This window comes from Camelus bactrianus, chromosome 11 (genome assembly GCF_048773025.1).
Source record: "Camelus bactrianus isolate YW-2024 breed Bactrian camel chromosome 11, ASM4877302v1, whole genome shotgun sequence".
In the NCBI taxonomy this organism is placed as follows: Eukaryota; Metazoa; Chordata; class Mammalia; order Artiodactyla; family Camelidae; genus Camelus; species Camelus bactrianus.
This window is the reverse complement of record NC_133549.1, coordinates 70469427-70484703: the sequence shown is the minus strand read 5'-3', so window position 1 is coordinate 70484703 and position 15277 is coordinate 70469427. Positions and strand designations below refer to the sequence as shown.

At 40.9% G+C, this 15277-nt stretch overlaps 1 protein-coding gene across 1 annotated transcript in view; it reads right to left on the bottom strand.

Annotated features, from left to right (window-relative positions):
• The window catches only part of LRMDA (leucine rich melanocyte differentiation associated), a 1104131-nt gene that overhangs the window by 830986 nt on the left and 257868 nt on the right, over positions 1-15277 (bottom strand). The window lies entirely within an intron of this gene.

Sequence of the window (15277 nt, the reverse complement as noted above, 5' to 3'; positions counted from 1 at the left end):
AAGAGAACAGGAATTTCTGATAGCTTAACCCAACTTAGCCAAGTAAATATCTGAGAGCTTTCCCGGAGCAAAGCTAGATGCTAGGTTACCTTGTGGTCAACCATACCTTCCCAATGAAAATACTTCTTGTTTTGCCAGTATTCATCAACGCCCTTCAAAACATTTCACAGCATTAGTAGATTAATGCCATCAATTTCTCAAGGCTCATGACTTACTGAATAATATACCAAGTTTTATACAACATCGTTAAAATACTCCACTCCTCAGTCATACAGTCACTCATGAATCCATTCAATAAGTTATCTACTGAATGTCCACTGTATCACCAGGTACACTGTTGAACAATGAAAGCAAATATTTCTGCCTCTGTGGAGTACATATTCTAGCATGAATTACACAAATCATCTCCAATTATCCCAATAAATAAGTAAATGATATCACATGTTGGAAAGTGATAAGCGGTAACAGGTAGTAGTAAGGGAAGAAGAAAAAGCAGAGCAACCTAAGAGGATCAGGAGCTTCCAAGAGGGAGAGTTGTAGGATTAATTCAAGTGGCCAGGGTGGGTTTCTATAAGAAGGTGATATATGAGCAAAGACTTAAAAAGAAGGGAAAATGCTGGATAAGTGTCTTAAATCTCTTAAATTTCTTCTTCTAATTCCAGGCACACCCTCCATTCTGTTCTCTGATACCATATTCCACTGGGCTGGTTAGCATACACTGGTGGACAGATATACCTGCAGGACAGTAGGTGACATGACCACAAAATCGATTTCATGTTGCACAACAGCCACCCTCAAGGTTCATTCTTGTCACAAATAACAGAATTTCCTTTGTTTTATGGCTGAATATTTATATACATATATTTTCTATTATACACATGTAAATATATGTGTATATATATATGTATATATATTTACATGTGTATATACACACACATACATATCCTCACATTTTCATTATCCATTCATCCATCATTGGACACTTAGGTTTCCATGTCTTGGCTATTATAAACAATGCTACTTTGAACATAAGGGTGCAAATATCTCTTCAAGATAATGATTTCGTTTCCTTCAGATATATATGCTGAGGTGGAACTGCTGGGTCCTATGTTAGTTCAATTTTAATGTTCTGAGGAACTTCCATACTGTTTTCCATAGTGGCTGAGCCAATTTACATTCCCACCAAGAATGTACAAGGGTTCTTTTTCTCCACATCCTCACTAGCACTTATCTTTTTGATAATAACCATTATAACAGGTGTGAGGTGATATCTCCACATGGTTTTGATTTGCATTTCCCTGTTGATATTGATGTTGAGCACCTCTTCATTTACCTGTTGGCCATTTGAATAACTTCTTTAGAAAAAATGTCTATTCAGGTCCTTTGCCCATTTTTCAATTCTATTACTTGTTTTTTGCTATTGACTTCTAGGAAGGGTTCCTCATATATTTTAGATATTAACCTGTATCAGATAAGTGGTTTACAAATATTTTCTCTCATTCCATAGGCTGTGTTTTCATTTCGTTGATTACTTTTGCTATTCAAAAGAAAAGATTTTCAGTTTGATACAACCCTACTTATTTTTGTTTTTGTCGCCTGTGCTTTTGGTATCATATTCATGAAATCATTGCAAAGACCAATGTCAAGGAGTTTTTTCCTTATGTTTTCTTCTAGGAGTTTCATGGCTTCAGGTTTTATGTTTTAGTCCTTAATCCATTTTGAGTTAATTTTTATGAGTGGTTTAAGAAAGGGATCCACTTTCATTCTTTTGCATATGAATATTCAGTTTTTCCAACACAATTTATTGAAGAAAATATCTTTCTCCATTAAGCACCCTCAGATCCTTTGTCAAGTATTAGTTGACTATGCATGATGGATTTATTTCTAGGCTGATGATTCTGCTCCTTTGGTCTACATCTGTCCTATGCCAGTACCACAAGGTCTTGGTTACTATAGTTGTATCAAAAAAATGATACCATCAGTTTTGCTCTTCTTTCTCAGAATTTCTTTGGCTATTTGGAGTCTTTTGTGATTTCATACAAATTTTAAGATTGTTTTTTCAACTTCTTTAAAAAATGCTATTGGAATCTTGATAGGAATTGCATTGAGTTTATAGATGGACTTTGGGTAGTACAGACATTTTAACAATATTAATGCTCCCAATCCGGATATAACACAGGATATATTTTCCAATTATTTACATCTTCAATTTCTTTCATCAGTGTCTTACAGTTGTTAGTATACAGATCCTCCTTGGTTAAGTTTGTTCCTAAGTATTTTACTGGTTCTGATGCTATTGCAAACAGGGTTGTTTTGTTTCTATAACTTGTTGTTACTATATAGAAATGCAACTGATTTTTGCATGTTGATTTTGCATTCTCTAACTTTACTGGATTTATTAGTTCTAACAGTTTTTTGGTGGAGTCTTCAGGGTTTTCTATGTATAATAATACCACCTGAAAACAGACAATTTTATTTCCTCCTTTCTGATTTAGATGCCTTTTATTTCTTTTTCTTGCCTGATTACCCAGGTTAGGACTTCCTTGAATAGGACTGGTCAAAGTGGGCACCCTTGTCTTACTCCTGATCTTAGAGGAAAAGCATCCACTCTTTCACACCGAGTATGGTGTTAGCTGTGGGCTTGTCATATCAGCCTTTATTATGCTGAGGTACATTCCTTCTATACCCAGTTTGCTCAGAGGTTTTTTTTTTTTTAATCATGGACAGATGCTGAATTTTGTCAAACGTGTTTTTTGCATTGATTGAAATGATATGACTTTTATCTTTTATTCTATCAATGTGGTATATGACACTGAATTATTTCCATACATTGAACCATCTTTGCCTTCCAAGGATAATTCCCACTTGATCATGATGTATGATCCTTTTAATGAGTTGTTGAATTTAGTTGGCTAGTATTTTGTTGACAATTTTTGCATCTATATTCAGAGATATTGGCCTGTAGTATTCTTTTCTCATTGGGTTCTTATCTGGCTTTGGTATCAGGGTAATGTTGGCCTTGAGAAATGAGTCTGTGAGTGTTCCCTTCTTTTTAATTTTCTGGAAAAGTCTGAGGAGGACTGGCATTAATTCTTGTTTAAAGGTCTGATATAATTCACCAGTAATACTATCTGGTCATGGCCTTTTCTTTGATCTTTCTGGATACCCTGAGTCTTTCACAAAATATATTTATAAGAATAACATTCTTAGAGCTGAAAGGAAACGAAAGATCCTCTAGTCTCAACAAAAAGGAAACTGAGACCAGGAGCAGAAGTGATATTTTCAGGACTAGAGCACAACTCTTCCAAATATTCATCATATGAATTTTCACTCCTCACCAGAGACCGAACAACATGGCAGGTGATTTCAGAGGTTGACCAATTCTTCTTTATCCCTTCAACATGGCTCTGGCGATTATTCTTTCTATCCCCATGTGTATGGTCTTACTTTCTCAATAACCATTGGATATTTTCCACTCTCGGCTCAGCCCTATTATTTTCAAATTTTTTCTTACTCCTCCAGGTTCATATCACCTAAGCAAACCAAATATAATACTTGACTCAAGTGGGAAAATAGAAGACAACAGAATACCCCAGGCCTAGGCAGTCAGAAGAAGAATAAGCCACCTATCTTGGGCTCATCAACTGACATGTAAATCCAGAAATCCTCTCCTATGTGTCTCCTGAACACTACAAAGAGCAGAGTCAGCCCCAGGCAAAGGTTAAGACTCCAGAAGTGAAAGGCTTAAGAAGTTTCTTTCTTAAAGAAGATTCCTGTACTTCTAAATAGAATATTACCAATGAAAGTCCATTTCTGTACCTCCTTTAGGCCTCTAGATCCATCTGTGACTTGGGAATGACAAATCCAATCATATACAAAGAACTTCAGTTGTCTCCAACATCCTCTCCTCCCCCTCCCACCCCAACCCTACTTCAACATACAAGATATTAAAAGATGAGTCTCTTTCATGAGAGAAAGCTGCTTCCCTCCCCTCCACTAACTCCTGAAACAATTTTCCTTCCCCTTTCTTTTCTTCCTAGCAATGGCAAGGCAAAAAACAAAAACAAAAACAAAAAAACTTCAAAGTAAGAAACTAATGTGTGAACCCTCATTCTGCCTCAATCACAGGCATCTAAATAAAAGAGTCCCACTAATTTTTGTTCACTCTGTATGAAAAAACAAAGTCAAGTTTGGCACTAAAATAGAAAGACTAAGAGAGCTTGCTCATGAAGTCAGGGCAAGGAGATGAATATGTTTACAGGATGGGAACAGTTTACCTAATGACGACAGATAAGCATGATAAATATGACAATGACAAATGTGAAACATACAAACTCCTCAATTCTCACTCAACAACAGAAAATGACACAACCTAGCTGGCCTTTCTTGGATAGTTAGACATGGGAATCAATTCATAAAAACTGTAGTAACAATAATAATAATGGCAGCTACCAATTATTAGGAGCTTTCCATTGTGCTAAGTACCTCCCAGGCATGTTTTCTTCAAAGCTGGGAATCTGGCAGTGGCCTGGGCATGGCTGTCATAATTACTCGTGGGACACCATAGTTCATTAGAGCATAGCCCAAGTATTCACTTCAGTCCATTCCCGAGACACTTACCCGCAAAGAAATCTCAGACCACTGGATTAACAACAGTGGTCCAGATCTGAGGTGATCTCTGTGCGTGTAATTCAGGAAGTATGGGCTTGTCCTTAGCCTGGAAGCCATGAAGCATTAGTTTTCCAGTGCATTTCTTTGTCATTAGCAGTACCACTCCCAGGCCTGAGCTAGGGGAGACCGCTTCCCTGAGCCAGCTTCAGCCTTCTTTGGGCTGTGCCCTCTCTCATGGGATACAAAGCCCAGGTGCATGCCAGAGCCCACCCTTCACCTTCCAAGATGCATTTTGGGTATCCAGAACTCTGAAACTCTCTGCCCAAATGACCCAGGGCTCACTTCCAGGGACTGCACACCCTAATCTATCCTACAAAAGTAAACAGTGTATCTCATCTTAACCCAAGAGATGGTTGTTTATGATGAGCTGAGGATGGACACACAATGTGGACATGCAGGCACACCTGGACACAGGTGCAAGAGGCTCCTCCCAGAAGAAGACAGAGCCAGGGGCACATAAAGAGGGTGGATGGGCCATGGACCAGGGCAGGCTGTGTCCATACTACCATGTTCTAGCTTAAAACTGCCAGGACATAAAGAATTTTAAATTTAAATTTGGAATTTCAAGTCACCAATGAAAGTCTATTTGTCATGACAAGAAGATAGAACATTTTATTTATTTAGCATTTTTAGTTTGCTTAGTAACTTTAACTATTTAGACATACGGTATGTGGGCTTCCATTTGAACTCTCACCCAATAATCTGTAAATGTTAGGGATAGACTTGATCACTGCCCCTATGCTGCTCCCCATGGTTCAGGATTCCACATCAATTAATGCTTCCTTTTCAACACAGGTATGCCTTCTTTTAAACAAACCCAAGATTTAAGTGTCCAGAATTTATACCAAAGACACATTTGAGAGTAGGTGCTCCATTTACTAAAGGATCCCATTATTCAGCAAGCTCCCCTGGTGCATTTGAACCAACTGATAAAAATTTATTACAGACACACACAAAATCTCAAAAATTCATCTCTTCATATGTAAAGGTGTTAGCGAAAAAGAACCTAAATAATTTCCCCTTTACTGTAAAGTTGATTTCACAGATAATAATCTAGAAAAATTAGAAAAAGAAAATAAAAGGAATAGTACAAAAGCATCTCTTGTAGAACTTGGCAAGATGAGCACTTTCGGCATTTTACAGTGCATATACTTCAGATATTTTTCAATGTCATTATGTACATGTGAAGATACAGAGATACAGGTGGCTTATTTTACAAGAATGATGTCATACCAAACTATAAGCAGCTATTCAGTACCTCCCGTGCACCAGGCACTGCAAGTCCAAGGCTAGTAAGACATGGTTTCTGTCCAGTTTGACAAAGCCTGTGCTATACCTGAAGAGACCAACAGATAAACCAGTAATTATATTACAGTATGAAAGACATTTTAGCATAAGTCTATAGGAAGGACTACAGAGGACTCCATACAGAGTCCAGAAGTGCAAATGACTCTCTCTGCCTGGGGAATAACTTCCAGGTTTTGACTGCACTAATATTCAGGCTCTGGGCTTCCTAGTCTCATTCTACAATTATTTATTGAAAACTTAACTGTGGGCCAAGCACTATTTTAAGAACTGGATATATATAGTGATGACCAAGACAAAGCTCTGCCCTCAGGAAGCTTACATAAGCCAACAAATTTACAGGTAAACAGATGAAGCAGCGGCACACTGTCCCCTTGACTGACATATATAGCAGGTGCTCAGTAAATGGTTGTTGAATGAATAAAGGAATACAAGTACGTAATAGCCCACCTCTGTGGACTTCTATTCTCAAGGCAGCTATTGTCCTTGAAGTTAGCAAAGCAGACAGTTTTGAAGTTTTAATACACAACCTGGTATGTCTGCTCTGTTTCACTTAAAAATATGAATCCGATAGGCTTAATCCAAAATCTCTCACTCTGAATTGGGTTACCATGTGTTGTATTTGATTTGTATTTCCATCAGTATCAACCCTAGCATCCTTATATAGACACCAGCCATGTACATGATTTATAGCAAGTCAGTCAAGGCAAAGCCTATAGCTTCCCTTCACATTTTGACGTTATCAGATTACTTCAGAAGCTGGCAGCAGCTACCATAAGTAACAAGCTGTCAGTGTAAATAAATCACTCTCTCAAAAATAACTGCTAAAAAGTATAGATTAGTATGAGCAGAGGTGGGCTTGGACTTTTTCTTTTTCATTTCCCCCTTCCCAACAAGTCTCCCGTATATTTAATTTTATACAGAAAGAAGAAATGAATTCATTTTCTATCTTTCAAAAAAAAAAAAAAAAAAGGTTCCAGGCTTAAGATCTCTGTAAGAAATTCAAGTCTCAAAAGGAAAGTTTGAGGCTCTGGTGTATAAATCATAAGGCAATCAATCTGCAATCACTCAGAGAAGCCCAAGGTATGGGGAGCAACTAGCAAGTTCCGTGAAGAGCAACCCACGCCACGCCGATTTAATTTCCTTCCAGGACGGAGTGACAGGCAGAGGAGATAAGAGAGAATCAGTCGCCAGCAATCCACCTGCACGGCAGGGGGACTCTCTGTCTGTCTGGTCTCACATGATGCACCTAATAACGACCTGGCAAGACTAACCCTCGCCGTCCTCGGAGGGCTAGAGCACCCCACCCAGAATGGGCTGTTCGATGTCCGGACTACCTGCGGTGGGGAGCGGCAAGTCTCCATGCATCTGTTAACGGGTCAGTGGTGGAAGGAGCACCACACAATTGTCCTTGGAAACACTAAATAGGGAGGCATAAACAGTGTTCTAAGACAGATTCTAGAAAGGTCCTAGAACAAGTGAAGTCTTAGTGTGAATAAGAGAAAGATCTCTGGAGAGGGGTGGGGTACTGCTCAAGTGGTAGGGCGCATGCCTAGCAGACACAAGGTCCTGGATTCAATCCCCAGTACCTCCTCTAAAAATAAATAAACCTAATTACTTCCCCCACCACCCTGCCAAAAAAACAAAAGCAAAAACAAAAACAAACAAACAAAAAGTTTTTACAAAAAAAGAGAGAGAGAGCTTTATGTGCTTTATCGAACAACTCCCTATCACCTGAAAAAGAAAAATGTCTCTGTCATCACATTCAGTTACTGCCAATGACAGTATGGGTCACAGTGGCTTTCAGACTGAAAAGTAAAGGAGGTTTTTCGTGGTGTGTTATGAGAAAGTTAGGCTGGCACTGGGCTGGGTTAAAAGCAGCCTGACGCAAAAGATTGAGGGTTCATCCCACCACTTTATTTGGCGTGGGCTGAACAACAGGGTCCAGGCCTTGCTCAGTCATGCCACCTTACCAGAGAGGTCGGAGGGGCCACAGAAGGTGACACTAGGCATGTACACAAACCCCCTTCCCACCCTAGTTTTTAATGATGTACCCTCTTCGCCTGCCCCCTCTAACCCAAACAAAACAAAACACAACACTTTTGGTCTCTGTGGCCACATTCAAATTACTGAGGGTGATGGAGCAACTCTAGATGGAGTCACACCAAGAGCTCTCATTTCAGGATCTCCACCACTGGATAAAATTCCTGAGCGAACACTGAAGGATAAACCTAGGGGCCTGATGACACATCTCTCTTACTTGGTATGCCCTACCTTGCAGAGCAACAAAACATGAGCCTTCCTTCTGACGTCAGTGGACATGTGGAACTACCTGGCTTGCACTAGCTGACTAATAACATTAAAAGACATTCACTCATCCATTAACTCATTCAAAAAAAAATTGGCTCAACTAGTCTATGTGCCTGACTATTTGTGAACCGCCCTCTCTTCATTGGAGATTACTGTTAGTGAGAGAGACAAATAAATGAATTGTTAAAATAAAATGTAACCCGCTTTATGACGGGAGAATAGACAGGGCTACGGGAACACACAGCAGAAGAACCAGACATCATGTGAAAATCAGAAAGGCCTTCCCAGAGGAGCAGACCTTTTAGCTTAGACCTGCAGGGCGATACACAGAGGTCGGCCAGAGAAAGCTACAGGTACAGAGGCTCAGAGGTGAGAAGACAGGCGGGACTTGGACACAGTGACAGGAGCTCAGCACGGCTGGGTACCAAGGCCGGGGAGAGGGGTGAGATCATCACCACCCTGGTCTCACACATACATAGACCTACTCCTCCATCCACCCGAAAAGACACACTTCACCCCTATCAGCCACCACCTCACTACATCCCTTTCTCCACACAGCCTTAACGTGTCCCTGCCGCAGAAACAGAGCCACTCAATCGCACCCTGGAATAGCTGATGCCCTTTTCCAAGGCTCTGATCGAATCTCACGGTTGCTACCACAGCACCTGCTCCCAGTGCTCTCTCTCTCTCTCTCTCTCTCCTGAGCTCGTATAGCACCTCCATCCTGACCCAGCCCTTAACTCAGCCGTCCTCATACACTGATGTTCACCCTTCATTCAAGTTTCAGATCAGTCTTCTCTTCCCTTCTTGAGGACGTGGACCCTGTTTTCAAATTTCCACTCTCTCTCTATCAGTAAGACACACACACACAGAGCACAGCTCCAAGTACAGAAAGAACTAGGCACATAATAAATGTTCAAAGACATTCGATAATTTTTTAATTTCAATGGTAATTTCTAATGAAAGGTTATATGTATTGTCCCTCACACTTTCCAGATAATGGGTTATTGTCATTTAGGGCCCCTTTCTGTGGTTGCTAGAAATGTTGTATGTTTAGGAGGCAGACTGTGCAGTTTGGTATCACGGAAAAAAACACAGGCTTTGGAGTCAGACCAACATCTCCCTCCGAGTTTCACTGATTGGTGGCTGTGTGTCTTCTGGCAAGTCACTTCACCTCTCTAAACCTCAGTTTCCTCATCTGTGAAATTGGGATCTTAACATCCTCAGAGGGTTATTATGAAAATGAACTGAAATGATGCATAAGTTATTTTCGGGCTTAGAGTAGACGTTCAAAAAATATATGTTCTCTTTCCCTTTTCCCTCTTATTAAGGGAAAAAAAATTAAAGATGGCCTTAATGCAAATTTGAGTCAGATGCTTCCTCCCAAAACAGATAACTCCGGGAAACAAACTCATCTATGAAGCAGAATGAAATCTAAGACATAGCTTCTAACAGACAACATTTGCATTTTTAGTGGAGACAGGTATACAACAATAAAATTAAATTAGAAGAGCTTTATACCATCACTAGAAATGTCCTTTTCCAATTCCACTAAATAAAAATAGAAAAGAAATTAACCGAGGGAAACAGAAACACCCACAGATTATCATCTTCCCTTGTTATGTAAAATAACTTGCGAAAATCATATTCAAAGACTTTTTTTTTTTGCATTGTCACGTTAAAGACCGTATTTGCTGGTTAAAATAAGCAATCGTAAAATAAACACAGTGTGGGCATATAATACACATTTTAAAAGAGAAAATGAAAGCAAGCTACAGCCATATGCATGTCTTATTGCAAATTCAGCCTGTGACCTTTCTAAATGAAGACAAGAATATAACTCTTCTCCTGAATTTCTAATATGAGGCCCTAATCCTCATATTTCCCCCAATAGATATTTAGTTTTCAACTTTAAGGCTATCGAGGTAGCACTCTTCACTCGTCCTATTCGTCTTCCGTGGCCAGCTGAGCTCAGATACCCAAACACACAGGCAGACGTGCAGAGGACAGATTTGTCACGCTGACCTTTCATATCTCCTACGCTTTTTTAACTGATCGAGATTCCATGCCACAGAAACACGCACACAGCGTCCCACAGCAGAGAGAAATCAGCTAAAGGATGGCAAAGATGAATACCAGAGAAGCAAGCTAGAACCTGCATCCAGGGAACATTGTTCACAGAATTATTCAAGGGAGGAAAGCTAGTTTGAAAGCACTGAAGCAGGCAGTACACAATGCAAAATTAACCAGTGATCTTTACCAGAACGTCAAAGGTCACAGCAACTTGTAAGGGGGTACTTCCCAGGTGCCATGTGCTGGACTGTTTGTGGACTAGAACCGGTGTGACTCAACAGTGAGGAAACTGGCAGAACAAAAACGTCCTCCACGTCGGATGTAAGTGCAGCTTCAAATGAAGACTGACTCTGGGTGTAACATCGTACCCACAGTTAGCTCCCCAACTTGTTGGTGTGGAGAGTTACTCATGCTGACTCAAAAATCCTAGAACACAGCAAGCAATACGCCACCTCCTCCATGGCAGGCTTATCTTGCTGGACTCCATGAGCATTATTCTGTGAAACGCCATGGTCTTCCCAAGGACGGCTAAGGAGCTATACTGGTCGTATTTACACCACTCCAGAAACCTCGGTATCATCAGGTATCACTGTATTTTTCCTCCACGTGAGATGAGAGCATCCCTCCCAGTAGGGGCCTTTGGTTATGAGAAATGAGTGTTTTCCTCTTTTGCCAGTAAGCAATCTGAAGACCTGGTGTAAAAACCACTCAGGCATAACAAGTTACAGCCCAGCGGGCACCCTGATTAGCTAGGTTCCATAACCATAAAGTCAACAATAATCTACCTACATGCCCTTTCTGCAGGTGGTTGACCTACAAATGCTAAGTAAGTCAGCAACAGTTCAGCTGAAATTATGTTGGAGAGCGTTATGCGTAAACACGAATGCTCCAGCTTGTCCTTAACTACACCACCAGGACTCCAGACCCTCAAACTCATCCATTACCCCCACTCACCAACAACCCCCCGGCATCTTTTTTCCTTCTCCATATGAATTTTCCCACTGTAACTGCATTCATGCTTCCTCTGCGTGTTTCCCCAGTCAATGTGGCCCTTCCTGCTTTCACTTGTGCATTCTATCCACGGACCATCCTTCATACCAAGGAGAGGACGACTCACTCCCCCTCCATTGTACATAAACTTCAAGGTAGTGTTTCCAGTAATGCTGACTGATTGTACTAAATTTTTTATACTTTCTTTACAGTCCTACTGGAGGTACTGATCACACAATGGAAATCCAACCCCCTAGAGTATAGGGCCACAGGACAGAGGATACACACACCCACACGCATTTTTTTAACTTACGAAGGGAAAACTATTCAATTTAGGATCACTGATTCGACAGCTCTATTCCAAGAGTCCAGAAATGTTCCCTAAGTTTGACTATTAAAGCTTTTTTTATTTTAGCAAGACAAAAACCCTTCCACTCAGTCAGACAAGAAGGGTAGAGAGAATCCTGGGAAATGATGACTAAGATTAATATCCTGTTTCTTCTTTTTCTTAATGGTTTAGAATTTAGACCAAGTTAAACAACCAAAAGGACAGTGCATCTCTCAGATTCTAATAGGAAGGGCTGAATCCAAACCTACCCTTAAGAAAAGCCATTAGTCCCTCTGAAAGCAGCAGGTATGAGACCTGATAACCTGTCATAAAGAAGGGTCAGTCTCTGATGTTGGGATTAACACCATGGGGTGACACAGAGTGATTTACACAACCCCTAGTCAAAAACGGTGCAGAAAGTTTGACAAGTCATAAAATCATAAATTACAAATCAATTACTGAAGATGGAGAGGTTGATTTATCCCCGGACCATTCATTCCCAAGATGTGAGACCCTTTAACAGAACCCCTTTGGCGGAGGAGACCAAGACAAGGAGGGCTCCTTGGGGCCATTTCTGCTGTCCCAGCCTTTCTTTGCCAACCTGTCACTCCTAGAAGCTGGCCTGTAAGAGGAAGGAGCCTGGATTCTTCCAGTTCCCAAAATGCAGGTGAAAATGGAAAAACCCTATAAAATATTTAGGATACTGAGCTACACGGTACATCCCCCACGTGCAGAAACACCTGCATACATAACCAACATTTTTTTTTAGGACTCATCTGACATGATTCAATAAGATTGGTTTTTCCCAAGTTCATCAATCATGCTATGTCCCTAAAATTTCTATACCACAGAAGGGTCTTGTTCAGTCTTCTAAAAAAGCAGGTGGGCTTCTTCTATACTCGAGATGATAAAAGTGAAACAATCTATTTTGGCATGGCCCTATGTTCTGCTCTGGAGATAGGTATCTACAGACAGGGGCAATCAAGCAACACACACTCAAGAGGAAATTATTCTACCCCCAATCACAGGGCTGAGCGAGCCTCACACTTGTCCATCCCACGGCTTCATTCCCTAAAACCAGCAGTACAAAAGGGCTGACAGTCCCCTACTCCTAAACTCCTCCCAATAAACTGTCTTCCCGGTGACTCGGCACAATACTAAGAAACTCTTATCTTAACCTCCTTCCAGAGATTCTTGGACGAGAGGATTATAATGCCTTCTTTAGAGACAGGGCAACTGAGGTGAGTCAGGTCATAAAAATGAGCAAAAGAAAGGTCTGGGGGTGGATTCTGATGGCAATCCAGGACCCCTGTCTCCCAGGGCTAGGCTCTCTTCACTGCACCACTCTGTTGTTTAGTCAAAGAAAATATCAATATTTCTCAGGCTGCACAGCTGAAGAGATAAATCTCTCCTCCCATACCTCAGATAAATTTTAAAATGAAGAGAGTAAATGGCAATGCAAATACTACTATTTGATATTTATTATGTTGCAAAGCTTGAAAACAGTCAGGAAAATGGAAAAGTTACTTTTTTCCCTACACAAATTTGTTAATGGGTGCATAATGGGGAGCTCTGTTTGCTGGTGCTCTGTGAAACATCTACAAATTGCCTCTGCAAAGCATTATAGGTTGTCAGACTAATGTAGTTGAAGATAATTTGGCCTTTCAGTGAATTGAACCTCACAGCACGATTATACTCCACAACAAAGTAGAGTGTCACAATTATTCTTTCATGCTGAATTACCATATAATGTCATGAGTCTACCTGTCATAAGTCCTGTAGCCTAGTTTGAATTTTTCCCCCTAAATCTATGGTTCATGGCAAAAAAATAATAATAATTTTTTTTGCTTCTAATGGAAATCTGATTGTTTTTATCAACAATAAATTTCATAGCAAATCAAAGGATATGCTTGGACAAACAATCCGATACTCAAGGTTAAAAAACACACAAATAATAAATTGCTGGTGTGTCATGTTCAATTTTTACTACGGCATTACACTGCAATAACCATAACAGGATCTAAATTGTTGTCAGGACATTAAACAAACCCCCATACTTCACAAAGGCATCCTGTCTGAGTAATACATACAACAGAAACAACTATCAAATTTTCCACTGTCCCACCACTACACCATACATCAGTGCAATTTTATGTATTTGGACAATTCGTTGAATAAATTACTTCCATCCTGCCTGCTCTTGCCACTTCTGTTAAGAGTCATATCAGTTTTAATTGTCTTTCTGTCTATATGGAGCCATTGTTTTTCTGGCCTTTTCCTGTGCTGTTTCCTGAGCACCAAAATAAACTACGAACACCCATCAGAGCCAGGCGCTAGGGACACACAATTGCCAGAAAGGGGTGTCCTGCAGCAGAATGTGTGTTTGGGAGCATGACAGTTCGGGGGGGAGGGGGACATGGGGTCTTTTTAACAGCATAGCCCTAACTAAAGGCTAAAGGTACCCCACACCCCACGTTCCGCTCTGTCTCCATTTGGTTGTTTAGGTTCTGAGTTCATCACCACACTGAGCCTGGCATAGGAAGTAGGCTCAGCCAGGGCTAAATATCCCCATTTCATCCATGGTTGGAATCTGGACTGAGTCAACACAGCTCACCAGCCAGTTCGTGGCCAACACCACCAGCTGCTGTCCTCTGGGGTATGGCTCCCAACAAGGGACAAGCCCACCTTTCCAGGCTGGCTGTCCCCCCACCCTCCACAGTTAACGCACAGAGGCTCATGCCACAAGGTCAGCTGTAGAACAAGCAAGCCTGTCGTGGGTGCAAATAAACTTCGACTCTACAAAGGGGGAGTTAGTGACTTCCCATCCTGCTTCTCCACACCTTCGATAGGGGACTAAATTGACACTGTCCAAAGGGAAGCAGATCAAACGGATACAAGTTTGTTTCCTAAATAAGATCTTTCTAGGCTTGCCTACAGTTCAGCCATGTATTTCTCTGGCCAAACTCAACCTCCCAGGTCAGATAATTTAATGAGTCATGAAACCTAAGTCAAGGCGCCAAGGCACCCCCAAACTACCTTGGGTGCCATTTTAAAATCAATCCATCACCTACGTTACCACAGGCAAATAAATAACCACACACTGAAATCTCACCACGCTGGCTGCTTGAAGCCTGATGCTGCCCAAGAAACCATTTTATGCCCAACTACTTTTATTATTTCCAACAGGGAACTCCCTCACTGAACTGTCTCCAAAACAGATCTGCTGTATACTGAACACCGCCCTCCAGCACATAGTCAGGTTGGTCTGGTTTGGCTTCTCAGGTTGTGTAAGAGGAGGAAGCCCCATTCAGAGAGGTTAGCCCTGGACCCGGTCCCCCAGGTTAACTTGGGAGCCTTGCTAGGTAGCAGAAAGTAACTCCTTATTTATAACCCCAAAAGCAGTAATAAACACAGAACTATGATTTACTCTGAACCTTCCTATTATTAAAACACTTTGTCTTATAGTTTTATTGATTTACAATCTGTCCTACTTACTTTTTTAGCATCTGAAAACAATCAAGGCACAAAGCTGCAAAATGTTTGGACATTAATTGTTAGGCAGCAGCATTTTATTCCAGGCGAGGGGTTTGAGGCCTCGAC